The sequence below is a fragment of the Hemicordylus capensis genome, chromosome 5, assembly GCF_027244095.1.
Source record: "Hemicordylus capensis ecotype Gifberg chromosome 5, rHemCap1.1.pri, whole genome shotgun sequence".
NCBI classification, from domain to species: Eukaryota; Metazoa; Chordata; class Lepidosauria; order Squamata; family Cordylidae; genus Hemicordylus; species Hemicordylus capensis.
The window spans coordinates 86,455,416-86,469,852 of NC_069661.1; the positions used below are offsets into that span (position 1 = coordinate 86,455,416).

The 14,437-nt window shown below is 42.5% G+C and overlaps 1 protein-coding gene across 1 annotated transcript in view; it reads left to right on the plus strand.

Annotated features, from left to right (window-relative positions):
• The first annotated feature begins 1,458 nt into the window (after positions 1-1,458).
• The window catches only part of PRIMPOL (primase and DNA directed polymerase), a 90,136-nt gene continuing 77,157 nt past the window's right edge, over positions 1,459-14,437 (plus strand). Inside the window, exon 1 of the mRNA XM_053253443.1 lies at positions 1,459-1,553. The gene's annotated coding sequence lies outside the window, so the exon portion shown is untranslated. The remainder of the gene's footprint in view (positions 1,554-14,437) is intronic.

Sequence of the window (14,437 nt, forward strand, 5' to 3'; positions counted from 1 at the left end):
TCTGCTATCCCCTGGTATTGCTATGACGATTATTTTAACTTGCTTTTCTTTCTTCTCGACTACAGTGATATCTGGTGTATTGTGTGGCAGATGTTTGCCTGTTTGTAGTCCCATAATATTTTTGCAACTTCATTTTCTACAACTTTTTCAATTTTATGCAGATGTTCCAGTGTATCATCCCTGCTACCTTGTCATTCCTTTGTTTGTAGTCAGTCTGTGCGATCTTTTTACAACAGCTGATTAGGTTGCTTCCACCACTGTTTCATCTGCTTCTTTACAAAGGCGGAACTTGCTGTTTGTTGTTGATTTTCAACTTTTGCTCTTATTGCATTTGTTCTTAGTGCCTGTTCTTGTGCAGCCAATATTAAACCCTCTGTTTCTTTCCTCAAGTTGCCATTCTTAAGCCATTGCCAGGTCTTGGTGATGTCTGATTTTCCACCTATATAGTGCAAATATTGACCATGCAGTGGCTTATTTTTCCATTTTTCTGCTCGGTTCTTGACTTGTTCTTTCTTGTAGGCCTGCTTTGTTTCATTGGTGCTGAATAGTTTCTCATTATTGACCATTTGAAGTGCATCTTCTTCACTGTCCTTGATATATTCTTCAAGGCTTCTTTTCTCCTCCTCTACTGTTTGATGGACTTGCAGCATTCCTCTTCCACCTGAGCTGTGAGGGAGGTATAGCCTATCTATATCACTGTGGTGGTGCAGAGCATGATTGATGGTCATTATTTTCCTAGTCTTACGATGATGACGACGACGACGACAACGATGATGATGATGATTATTATTATTTTATATGCACCCTGGTAGGATGTGAGGAGCTGATCTGGACACATTGTACTGTTATGCCTGCATTGCATTCTTTCCTCACATGCCACACTGCTTTTTTGATTGTCACAGAACAGAATTCAGCTTGTGGTATTCAATAATAAAGGATATACTACTATGATCAACGGCCACCAAATGGTGCAGTGGGGAAATGACTTGCTTAGCGAGCAAGAGGTTGCTGGTTCAAATCCCCGCTGGTATGTTTCCCAGAATATGGGAAACACCTATATCTGGCAGCAGCAATATAGGAAGGTGCTGAAAGTAATCATCTCACACTGTGTAGGAGAAGGCAATGGTAAACTCCTCCTGTTTTCTACCAAAGAAAGCCACATGGCCAGGCGCGTAACAATGATAGGGCAAGGGGAGACAGTTGTCTGGGGGCCCCACTGCCTGGAGGGGCACCCCAGAGGCACCTCATGTGACTCCCCATTGCCCCCTGCCCAGCCCCATAGCCTCTCAGCCACTTGCCCTCTTCGCCATCTCTCCTGCTTGTTCTGCTGGCCCGCAATCGAAGCAGCAGGCAAGCTGCAAAGAGCTCCTTTTCTCCCGCCTCTCAGCTGATCGGCGGGTGGGCGGGGCTTCCACGGAGGCCTCCGTGTAGGCCGCAGTGAAGCCTGAACTCGAGTAGGGCCCAAGCAAGCAAGGAAGGAGGAGGCAGCCAGAGTGTTCTCTGCAGCAGAAGACCCCTTGCTGTCCTGCTCAACCCAGACCAGCATTTGCCAGGTAGAGTGTGAACTCCTTTTTGTGGTTACCTTTCCCGCCCCCCCCCCCCATATATAGGGATCTGCTTGCCATAGGGCTTGGATAGGGGGGAGGGGAGGGACCGAGAAGTCTCTGAATATTTATTTTGAAACAGCTTGGAAAATTTGCTGACTTAAAAAAAACTATCTAAAAAGTCCTATAAGTGGCTTGTTTCATGGCAGAAAATTGCAAAAACTTCTGGAACAGTATTTTATTAATTTTATTTATTCATTCATTCATTTATAAATGCACTTATGTTCAAGTTGTTTTGCAACCCAGAAGGTCTGAGTGAGAACTGTGAAGCATGTGTGGTGCTTTTATTTTATTTTTCTTGTGTGTGAACTGCTCCCCAATAACTTGCAGGGACTTCAGGGTAAATCTGGCCAACATGTGAATGCAGCACCTCCATTCCAGAGGAGATGTGTCTTAAAGGGCTTTAAAAGCCTCCTGTGAAAAACCTCCTGCAATCAAACTTGACTGAATTTGTTCAGAATTCTGAGAAAACAAACATAGGCTCACCCTGCATGGTTGAAAGTCTCCTTTGCTAATCTGCAGCGAGGGGCCCATTTTAATAATTCATCTTTCTAGTGTGTTCTAGGCATTAAAAGTAATACAAATGTATAGTACTCAATGTATATCACTATATATTATGACGTGTGTGTGTGTATTCAGTGAAATGTATTTGCAGGCAGCATACTTATTTTGGAATATCAGACTTAAATCCTTGGGGACCTGGGGTGTGCGGAGGCCCTGGACTTTGGGGGGGGGCATTTTAAAATCTTGTCTCTGGGCCCACTCCAACCTTGCTACGCCCCTGCACATGGCTCTGTGGTCGCCAGGAGTCGACACCTACTTTACTATGATCAGCAGCAGTTTAACTTTGTACTAGGAGGGAACATAAACTGCCAAAATAAACATTGGAATATACTGGAATACATGTTATGGTAGCTGTCAGAAAAATGTTGAATGCTAATAATTTCTGCTAAGATCTTTGGCGATTTGCGGGAAATGCCAGAAAACACTGATACTTCCTGGTCAGTCTCAAGACTGATCCAGTGTCCTTGGCAAATGACCAAATCTCACCTTCATTTCCATCATTTACTTGTAAAGGATGGAACTGTATCATGGCCCTCTGGGTTTTTGCTTGCAAAACAAAAGGCAGCTTCTCCTTCTCCTCTCTTCTGCCACCTGCTGTCCCCATACTAAAGCTGCCACAGCTCTTCCTCCTGGCCGTTTCCTCATTCACTTCAGCAACAACAGCTGATCTTCCCTTCCAAAACACAGAACATAGACAGCCACTGGCAACAGTCATTATCTTTCATGAAGATACTCTTCATTGGCTGACTCTACTACTGCACCTTTTGGTTATCTGGAAGCCCTACATAATCCTTCCCATGTTTCCTTTTTATGCTGCTGCTCCAGTTGTCATCCTTGCCACTATGAGGATGATTTCTGGGCCTCTTTCCAGATGAGATGAGCCCCTCCTGTATGAGCTCTAGCAGACATCTGATCTTGACAACTGCTGCTGGTGGTCCTAGAAATTAGGAAATTTCATTTATCAAGGGCACTAGTCGGATCTTGAGGTTTATTAATAAACTTTAGTGTCATGAAGCTTCTTTTGGACATTTAGAGACCCATCTTATTAAATATTACAGTCTTTTACTAGTAGAATTCCCTGATATTTCTAGTCTGCCTTCTAAAATAATTCCTGGTAAATATCAACATTCACCAAGTTCTAACTTTTGTCATAACATGTACACTGGATCATTTGCGACTCATCCCAAATTTTCCTAAATCTCTTCTCTGTCCCATAGGCATGTAATTACTAAAGTACATAACTGGGATGGAACCATCCAAATTTTCATGCAAATAAATAAGACTTGCTTGGGAACCCCTTTGCAGCTGATATACCTGCATTTTTTCCTGCTAACTTTAAAAATATGTGTATTTATGTTATACCTGCATGTATGTATGTATATATATATATATATATATATATATATATATATATATATATATATATCTTGCTCTTACTTGAGACTTCTAGTGGTCTCTTATGCGGATTGATGACCAAGTCCACACCCTCTTAGGTTTGGTATTGCTTCAGCACTTGAGGCTCCCAGTTCTTCTACTGAGCCTCTGCTGGTTTTTTAGTTCAATATGGTATCACCCAAGAGAAGTATGTGCAGTGGTTTTGAGTAAGCTGTCAGAAAAACTAGCATTTCACAGAGGGAACCCATGCTCCACCCTCTAAATTTAACTTTAAAAAAAAAGAACCTTGAAGCACTGCTGGTGTAGCTGTGAGGAGCAAGGAATAATACTTTGGCACTAAGAACTTCTTTCAGAACATCTTTGAGATCTGGAACCAAAAATATAATATTAATCTACAAATGTTTTGTGAATATTTTGTGTATGCACACAGTCTGGGGGGAAATCCATTTGTCCAGTACTTGGAAAGAGGAAAAAGAGTGTTTTGGGATGTACAAATGCACATGTAAAGGGTGGGGAGACAGCAGCCAATATATTCAAATATTTACTTATTTATCAGATTTATATACTGCCTGATGTGTATCTCTAGGTGGTGATATAATATACATATAATAATCTGATAATAATCTGATTTTATTATCTCTATTACTCTATTACTACTTTCAGCTGAGATGGGGTGCGCACAGAGCCGTTCTGGGTGATTTGGAACCAAAATTGAACTGAACCGCCAGTCCACAAGCTAATTTGTTAGAACTGGCTGGCAGTTTGGTTCGTGCATTTGAAGTGGGTAGATCTGGTAAGGATTCCCCTTTACAAGCCAAGGGGATCCCTCCCTAATGCGGGGAAATGTTGAAAGGGTGGGCAGGGGGGCCGGAGAGGTAACCTTACCCGCTGCTGCACTGGTGGCTCCCCTGTACCGGCAGCAAAGGCTTCTCTTGGCACTACCGGTGCTCCCTTCAGCAGTCCAGGCCTTGACCCATTAGAACCGGCCAGCTGTTCAGTTCATGCATTCGAACCGGGCTGAACTGGTTCAGCCCGGTTCGATCTGGTTGGGGATGCTTGTAAAGGGGAATATAGGATTCCCCTTTGAAAGCATCCTGAACTAGTCAAACTGTGCTGAATCAGTTCAATCTGAACTGGGCCCGGTTCGGTTCGAGCTCAAACTGGGCTGATTCAAATCGAACTGGTTTTAATTTGAACCAGTTCTGCATACCCCTACAGCTGAAGTATCACTCTGTTTTTCCTCCTGTGTAAACCAAGCAGTATATAAATAATAGTAATAGTAATAATACTAAGTCATAAACTTGGGGCAAAATTGTGTATTACAATGTTGGCCTTGACATTAATCTGAGTTTAATTTTTATAGCAGTTCTTCCTGTGGTGATGGATGGGATGAACTGGCTTCCTCCTTCCACAACTGCTATTATTTTCTCAGGGCAGGAAGCTCTTATTGGTGGAAACAGGAACTTCCCTCCTGGGGCAAATTGCAACTGTGAGGGGGAAGGAACCACAGTATGTGCAAAAGATTCACCCCATTCCCCCATGCTGCAGTCCTAATCCAGATCCCTCTTCTCCCCTGCATAGCTGCTGTTTGCTAAAGAAAAAATAAACATATCAGGCAGGGTGTAGCTATAATTGAACAAAGTGGGAATAAATATCCCCGAGGCCTTGAGGGAAAGGGGCCTGCCAGCTGAGTGACCATTTGCTCTTTGCTTTCCCCCTCCCGCCCTACAAAAAAAGAAGTGGGGGTGCAGGGGTGCAATGGAGGTGGGGGTTCAGTTTTTCTCCCAGCACCCTCTCAAACCGTGCTACATCTCTGACATTAGAGCCAATGATACATTTAATGTAACATGGCTGGCTGTAAGAGGTGCCTTATTTTAGGAGTATGCTAAAAGTAGTTAAGTAACATTTGTGCAAAAGACAAGCTATGCTGCCATTAGGAACTGAGTTTATGGTGCTACAGCTGATCTGAGCAGCTGTGTTGCTATTTACAAAATGTAACTTAGGACAAGTGGTTATTTGATAGCTTGTTTAGTGCAATGTGTTGCTACTAGCAAAGTGTAACATCTCAGTGCATCCTTGTGCTACTTTTCAAAGGCTGTTATATTGGCCCATCCTGAAGCCTTGGTGGCCTAATTTTGTGCCTTGCAGCATCTCAGCAATTTCATAAATGTAGTCGTTTGATAAATGTAGTAGCAGGCTCTATCCAGCCCCAGCACAGCATCCCTCCCGTGGCTGTTGCCAGTGTCTGCCTTATGTTTCTTTTTAGATTGTGAGCCCTTTAGGGACAGGAAACCATCTCATTTATGTATTTTTTTAATTTTTCTATGTAAACTGCTTTGAGAATTTTGTTGAAGAGAGGTATATAAATCTCAGTAGTAGTAGTAGCAGTAGTAGTAGTAGTAGTTGTTTCCCAATGCCTGAAGGCGAATATTGCACCAGAGACTCCCAATTGTTATGATATACAGATTTCTAATTATGGGGGGTGGGGGTGGGGCAGGGGGAAAAATGCCCTTTAAGATTGTGAACTGTTTAGGGACAGGAACTGATATCTGTTGCCATATCCATGTGATGAATTAGGGCATAAGATGCTCAAGTGTGCATTATGGGGTTAGACATGTTCTGCATTTTGTATCATTGTCTTGCTGTCTTATGCACTGGGGTACTTTCCATTTCAAGAGACAACTTCCTATTGTTCTCTTGGTCTGTTGCATCCAGGTGTGTGAGTAGGTGCCATGAGGGTGCTCTCTGTGGAAAACTGCTCTTATTCACCTAAAGTTCCCTGTGGGAAACTGCTATTATCCACCTTATCAACCCTTGGGAAATGGTTGGCTATAACCCTAATGGAATAATAATACATCTGATGATATGACTGAACAATTTAAAAGGCCAAATTCAACTTACCTCTGCAGTTGTCCTGTGCTTACTCTCTTTGTTTTCTATGATAAGCATTAACTGTGCAAGGCTGTTGACTGTGGATTGCTGCACCCCATTATGAGAGACTGAGAAACTTACAAGCAATGATCAAACTCCCTGGTGGCTGGGGTGTGTATGGGAGGTGGGGGGTGGGTAAAGCAAGGTTGCACCTACATTCCTCCAGATCATTGCTATGTTCTTCAGTGGTGCTGTGTGTCCAAGATGGCTCCCTGTTCCCAAAGGTGCTCACAGTCTGAAAAGAAACATAAGTAAGACACCAGCAACAATCCCTGGAGGGATGCTCTGATGGGTCCTCGTATCAGTAGCCACCTGAGATTGATGCTGATTGCTGGAGAGTTGGCAAACCTACCTCTTCTTCTCCCTGTACTTTATGGGGCAGTATTTTCCTAACTAGCTATAGCAATTATTTTTTTAAGGGTTAAAAACTGTTGCCCATAAATAGCTCCCCAGCATGCTGCCAGATGCAAACGTATCAGAAGGCCAGGCTCATCCTTTTAAAAGTATAAAACTCTATGCAGAAAGAAAGGTCTACAAAATGACTTGCAGGGGCGGAGCCACCAATGTGCAAACAGGTTCAAAGCACCCAGGCTGCCAATGGAAAGGGCCGCCAAAGCCTACAGGGGAGTGTGGCTCAGGCTCCAGAAGAGCCCTGAGCGAATTCCGCCCACCCATGCCCGGGCTCCAGAGAGCCCCGATCGAGCTCTCCCCTGTCCCTTTCAGGCAGCGTTTGCTGCCTGACAGCCTTTATTTTCCTTTCTCTCCCTCCAGCGAAGTAAAGAAAGAGAAATAACTGCTGTCAGGGAGCATGCGCTGCCTGAAATGACGAGAACTCGCTCGGGCTTTTTGGAGCTCAAGACCACGCCCCCTTTGCACATGATGTCACTGCCGTTCGGCTGGCTCTGCACCTGATGACTTGCCAGGTCTTTTAAGAGGAAGCTGTAGACCCCAGGGGTGTAGCTAGGGGAGAAGGGGCCCATGTCCAATCCTCTCCCCAGTGGTCCCTTGGAGTGAGGGAGATAATGAAGAAAATAGAGATGGATGGAGCTGGGGGTCCCTCAGGAGCTGGGGGCCCCGAGTTCTTTGAAGCCAACCGCTCAATTATAGCGACACCCCTGTGTGGAACCCAGGGAAAAAGAAGTTGATGAATACCTTTTCTCCTTTTCCTCAGTCACTATCCCACCCTAACCTCCCTATTCCTAATCTGTGAGTTCTAATGGTTTCTCTTCTCCCTGCTGCATGCTCTATATGAAGCCTGCAACAGTTCTCTGCAAGTGTAGCCTGTGGCCATGCACAGCTGATCCCTGGGAACCTTTCCTGACTCTCCTGGTTTCACAGAGGCTCTCAGCCCTTTTCTTATTCAGAAAACACTTGAAATACAATCCATACCACCTCTGATATTTTTCAGGTTAAATGACTAGTTTTATGTGACATGGAAATGTAGTCCCAGGAAGCCAGCAGTAGTAATAAGATTTCTTCAGCTCTTGGAGTAGAAAATAAAAGTTTTAATAAAACACGTTTTAATAAAAACAACCAAACTTTGCCCACAGACTTACAATCTGTGAGCAAAGTTTACAATTTAGACTTACAATCTAAATAATCAGATGTAGAAGGAAAGGGCAAGGGGGTAAGAGAAGGCAATGGAGGAAGTGAGACTCACAGACATTCTGACTAATGAAGCATGCATGTAAGGAGGAGGGACTGCGGAAATGTGCTGGGATCCCTTATGCAACTCCGCCAATCGGCCTGCATGGATACTATTGCGCAACTCAATTAGAGCTTGGAGCGCTGAGGGTCAGCGATGAGTTTCTGAAAGAGTTTAGGGTTCTAGCTCAGTGGCAGAGCATCTCCTTTGCATGCAGAAAGTCCCAGGTTCACATCTCCAGGTAGGGCTGGAAAAGATTCCTGCCTGAAACCTTAAAGAGCTGCTGCCGGTCAGTGCAGAAGATACTGAGCTAGATGGACCAATGGTTGGACTCAGTAGAAGGCAGCTTCCTATTTTCCTATCTTTCAGAGTGCTTCTGAAGTGCTCCAAACCAATGGCAGTTGTGCACAACAGAGTGCACACAGGGGGATGGGGGAGTTGCATGAGGGCTCTCGACACATTTCCACCGCCCCTCTTCATGTGCATGCTTTATTAGTCAGGATGTTGGCCTCTGAAGTAGAATACCTCAATTAATTAGGAAAGACGCAAAAATAGATGCATCTTGGTGCTTCTTGAAGAGTGGGAGAGACTGGATCTGGAGGCAATGAATTTCACAGATAAGTTGCCACTAAAGAGACTGTATGGAAGAAACAGTTGCAAACTTTGGTCTAAAGCAGGGGTGCGTAACCTTTTTGTGCCTTCATACCATGCCAGATCCTCAGGTATTATCAGTGGAAGCCCACCCTTATAATATATTTTCATAAGGCTCCAATAAAAACTCAAGAAGTACTCTAGTACTTCTAGAGAAGCAGAAAACTAGAGAAGTAGATAATTATTTTCCAGAACTTTATTCTGTCTCACTAGAAAGCAAATTGAATTGAATTGAATTCAAGCCAGGCCACCTGGATTATCCCACGGGTCCCAAGTTAAGAACTTCTGGTCTAAAGGAGGTGGCATGACATATGCAGTGCTCTGAGCTCCTTAGAGGAAGGGTGGAATATAGATCATGTAACAAAGCAGGCTGTAATTTATGCATGCTTATGCTATAATAAATACATAAATTTTAGGGACAAATATGTTGTCTTTACCCACCCACCCCACCGAAATCTATATACTCGTACATCCAGAAAGACCTTGGGCTAGCAAAACATTTTCTAATTGTCTCTCTAGCACCCTTTATGTACCTGACAGAACTTTAATTATTGTTCCCAGTAGTAAACTGTGCAGCAGATAGAGCACTACATTCTGATTTATTTCTTGGCAGGTGTACACACAACCCATGAAGAAAAAGTAGGATTTGAGATCTCTCTCTCTCTCTCCCCACCCGACTCCCATTTCAAATTAAACAGTGCCTCTATTGATTGATTGATTTAAAATGCAAAATTGTAATATTCTTGAATACTTTGTGGAAGTTTACCCAGAAATTAATTATTCAGATACTTTGATGCTTCTTTTATTTTGTGCATATTGTTTCATTCTCTCTAGTGACACCTTGTGGTAATTAACTGTTGGGCATGTAGCACTTGCCAGTAATGTGGATTGTGATGAAATTCCTTTGGATCTTTTAAAAAATATATAATGCAGTCATGTGCATGCAGCTTTACCAAGTGATTTGAAAATAAAAGGTGGGCCTTCAGCTTCTGTCTAGATTTCAGTCTGTTCTTTTTGAGTGAGTAGCAAAACCAAAGATGATTAAAAGAAATTAGTCAAGCAAACTCCCGTCACCATTCCATTTGGGTTTAAAGATAAATTACATATTATGTTTTTAACAAATACATATTGTGGAGCACTTTGGCCAACCATGCATGCTACAGGTCTAATATATATACCACTAAAGTATAGTGGCTGATATCCAGACTACGTTATTCAATAGTACTATTCAGGAGCTACTCTAAAAGGACTACTTAGTTTTAATAGGACTTTCACTGAGTAATTTATCTTTGTGTGGTGATAAAGCGGTTGAGTCAATTACTTATATTTTATTATATTGTGAATTTTATAATGATTTTTGGTGCTCTTATTGATTCTTATCTAAAAAATTGCTATGGCCGTTCAGATCAACCTTGTACTAACTATTTGTTTTCGGATCGAGATGCTGAGGTCACATATAATGTGGCCAAATTTCTTCTGATTGCTAACAGGATTAGACAAGTTATAACATCTTCTACAGCCTTTTAACTCCTCTGTATAATAGCTATTGGATATTGTTGTTATGCTCCGATGTTTTGCTTTTTCTTTGATATCTTGATGCATTTCTTTTCTGGTCAGTGACTGAATAAAGAATTATCATATCGTATCATATTGAGTAGTTTATCCTGGATGTCAGCTAGTGTATGAAGCAGCCCTCACAAAATCATTTAGGGACCAAATGGCAAAAGAGGCAAACCAAGGCTGCTATTACAATTAAGCTAGATACTGGATAAAACATGTTGATAAGCGTATTAAAAGACAAATGTTTTCTACTTGCCTGAAACAAGTGGCTGATATCCTAATGGTGTGGTTGCACAAGACATTGTCTTAAGTCAGGAACTTGCATTGGAACAACTAGGAAAAGACTAGGAACAGACTAGTGTTGAGCTAGCACAAGCATGTCTACACTTGCATGATGTGTGTACCTGTGTGCATGCCTCATATGTTTTAAGAGGGAGCTTTTGCACAACACCACCATTTTTAAAATCCCCATGCCTTGGTGCAAGCTGCGGCTGCCAGACAGTTAAAAAAACCGGGGGTAGGAGAGCGCTCCTAACCCTGTTTTAGAGGAGGCTTAACAGGCAGGTTTGCTGCCTTGGTGGCACCGGGATCAGCCCAATCCCGGCACTTCACATGTGCGTGCAAAACCGGCTGGGCTCCCTTAGCCCTGGTTTTGCATGCATGTGTGAATAGCCTCAAAGTGTTTGAGTTTTAAAATTTTAAATATATGAGTGTATAGTTATTTCAAGGAAGTGTGCTCAGGATCAGATTTGCACAAGGAAGACAACTGGTCTTGCTGTAGTGAGTATACATTGTTCCCTTTATTAAGCAGGGTCTGTCCTGGTTTGCATTTGGATGTGTGACTATATGTCAGCGCTGGGGCCACATCTCGCTGGTGGAGCATCTGCTTTGCATGCAGGAGGTCTCAGGTTCACTCCTTGACATCTCCCGTTACAGCTGGGAGGGACTCCTGCCCAAAACCTTGGAGAACTGCTACAGTCAGTGTAGACAATACTGAGCTAGATGGATCAATGGTCTACAAAGAATCAGCTTCCTGTGTTCCACTTAATTACATTTAATCTGTCTCTATAACTGTAATAGGGTGTTAGCATTAAGTAATTGAGACAATTGCCAATAGTGATACTATCATATGTAGGCTGAATAATATGGACCTTTCTAAGTGGAGGATCACAATAATTGCCCAGGATAACTTCCCTCATAGTGGTTGTTGCTGGTGTTTCTCTTGTATTTCTTTTTATAGTGAGCCCAATTGGGGGTCATCTTCTCATGCCTTTTGCTTATAAATAATTACATTATCTATAGTGGTGATTTCAAAACAAAGTACATATCCAGTATAGCTGTCACCCTGCTGAAATGTGCATCTAAACACAGGGCGGGGGGGGGGGGACTTCCAATATCCATGCTTTTTAGTGGATGCTAATTATACAAACCCATTTACGTACCAAATGTATTTTGGCTGCCAAGTTTGCTGTTCTGGCCCTAGGAATCATGGAGCATTATGGGACAATAGATGTAAAGGTAGCTCAGGGACTGAAACCTGTACCACATTAAGCAGTATCTCTCCTAACTTCTAATATGTCAATCCAAACCCTACTGGTTTTTAAATGTTTAGAACAGGGTTTCTTAACCTTGGGCCCCCAGATGTTGTTGGACTACAACTCCCATCATCCCCAGACATGGCCTTTGTGGTGGAGAATGATGGGAGTTGTAGTCCAACAACATCTGCATGCCCAAGGTTAAGAAACCCTGGTTTGGAACATTCATTTTGTTTTAATTGCACAATTGAGGTGGTTGAAATAAAAATGGCAAACAAAAACCAAGAGTTTTGGCATTCCACAGCAATTCAAAATTTTAGATCATTTCCAAACTAGGAGAAGGGAGATAACAATCCCGGTACAGTGTTTTTGATCGACACACACAACATGTAATGGCAGTGGCCAGCTATATTTGCATTCTATGTTCTGCTTTTATGTAAATTTAACTGGTTGGCACAATTCCAATGCAAAATTGGAAGACTGTAGAACATACATCAAAGTGAAGGAAGGACAAATACCTCTTAATCTGAGGTAAGTTGTCAGTTGTGGTGACAATTTATTGTAGTTATTTCAAAAGGAATTAATGAGATGGTTATTACAGATAGTCTACTGCTAATAGAAACTAAAACCTATAAATTAGTATTGCTCACTTGATGAAAATTGTAGTTTTTGTTTGGCCTAGCCAACTGAAGTAAGAGAAGTATGCAAGAGAACTAAAGGAAGTTATGATGTGTTCATGACTATGCAGATATTTAAAGCCCTTGGTGATATATCACAAGCCAAAACAGCATTTATTTATTTCAATTTCTCTTTCATTAAATGCCACATATTTGCCAGAATAGGGAGGATAAAACATAAATGGTAGGATAGCCCTTGTTTATAATTTTCTAGTTGTTGTAGGAAACAGCATTTTGTTAAGCAGTTAAAAAAAAGATGTTCGTATTAAGAGACATGTTTTTTCTTTTGCTTACGGAAACTATCCACTGCAAGCATGCCCAAAATTCTATTCAAAAGTAAATCTGAATACACACTGCAGTAGGGATGTGCATGAATCAATATCATAAGAACATAAGAACAGACCCGCTGTATCAGGCCCAAGGCCCATCTAATCCAGCATCCTGTTTCACACACTGGCCCAACAGATGCCACTGGAAGCCTACAGGCAGGAGTTGAGGGCATGCCCTCTCTCCTGCTGTTACTCCCTTGCAACTGGTAGAGACATCCTGCCTTTGGGGCTGGAGGTGGCCTATAGCCCTCCAACTAGTAGCCGATGATAGACCTCTCCTCCATGAAGTTATCAAAACCCCTCTTAATGCCTTCCAGGTTGTTGGCTGTCACCATATCTTGTGGCAGAGAATTCCACAAATTGATTATGTGTTATGTGAAAAAATACTTCCATTTGCTGGTCCTAAATTTCCTGGCAATCAATTTCATGGGAGACCCCTGGTTCTAGTGTTATGTGAGAGGGAGAAGAATTTCTCTCTATCCACTTTCTCCACACCATGCATGATTTTATAGACCTCTATCATGTCTCCCCACAGTTGTCTTTTTTCTAAACTAAGTCGTCCCAGGTGTTGTAGCCTTGCCTCATAAGAAAGGTACTCTAGGCCCCTGTTCATCTTGGTTGCCCTCTTCTGCACCTTTTCCACTTCTACAATGTCCTTTTTTAGATGTGGTGACCAGAATTGTACAAGTACTCCAGGTGTGGCTGCACCATAGTCTTGTATAAGGACATTATAATATTAGCATTTTTATTTTCAATTCCCTTTCTAATGATCCCTAGCATGCAATTGGCCTTTTACACAGCTGCCACACATTGAGTCGACACTTTCAGTGAGCAGTCCACCACAACTCCAAGATCCCTCACCAGGTCAGTCACTGACAGCTCAGATCCCATCAACATATATTTGAAGTTGGGGGGTTTTGTCCCAATGTGCATCACTTTACACTTGCCAAAACTGAACCGCATTTGCCATTTTGTCACCCACTCTCCCAGTTTGGAGATATCCTTTTGGAGCTGCTCACAATGTTTTGGATTTCACTACCCAAAAGAGTTTGGTATCATCTGTAAATTTGGCCACATCTCTGCTTACCCCTACTTCTAGATCAGTTATGAATAAATTAGAAAGCACCAGCCCCAGTACAGATCCCTGGGGGACCCCACTTCTTACTTTCCTCCATTGTTAAAACTCTCCATTTATCCCTACCCTCTGTATCTTGTCCTTCAACCAATTAGCAATCCACACATGTACTTGTCCCCTTATCCCATGACTGCTAAGTTTTCTCAGGAGTCTTTGATGAGAAACTATGTCAAAAGCTTTTTGGAAGTCCAGGTAGACTATGTCAACTGGATCACCCTTATCCACACACTTGTTGACACTCTCAAAGAACTCCAAAAGGTTGGTGAGGCAAGATTTACCTTTGCAGAAGCCATGCTGGTTCTCTCCCAGCAGGGCCTGTTCTTCTATCTATGTGCTTTACAATTTTATCCTTGGGAATGCTTTCCATCAGTTTGCCTGGAACGGACGTTAAGCTAACCGGCCTGTAATCTC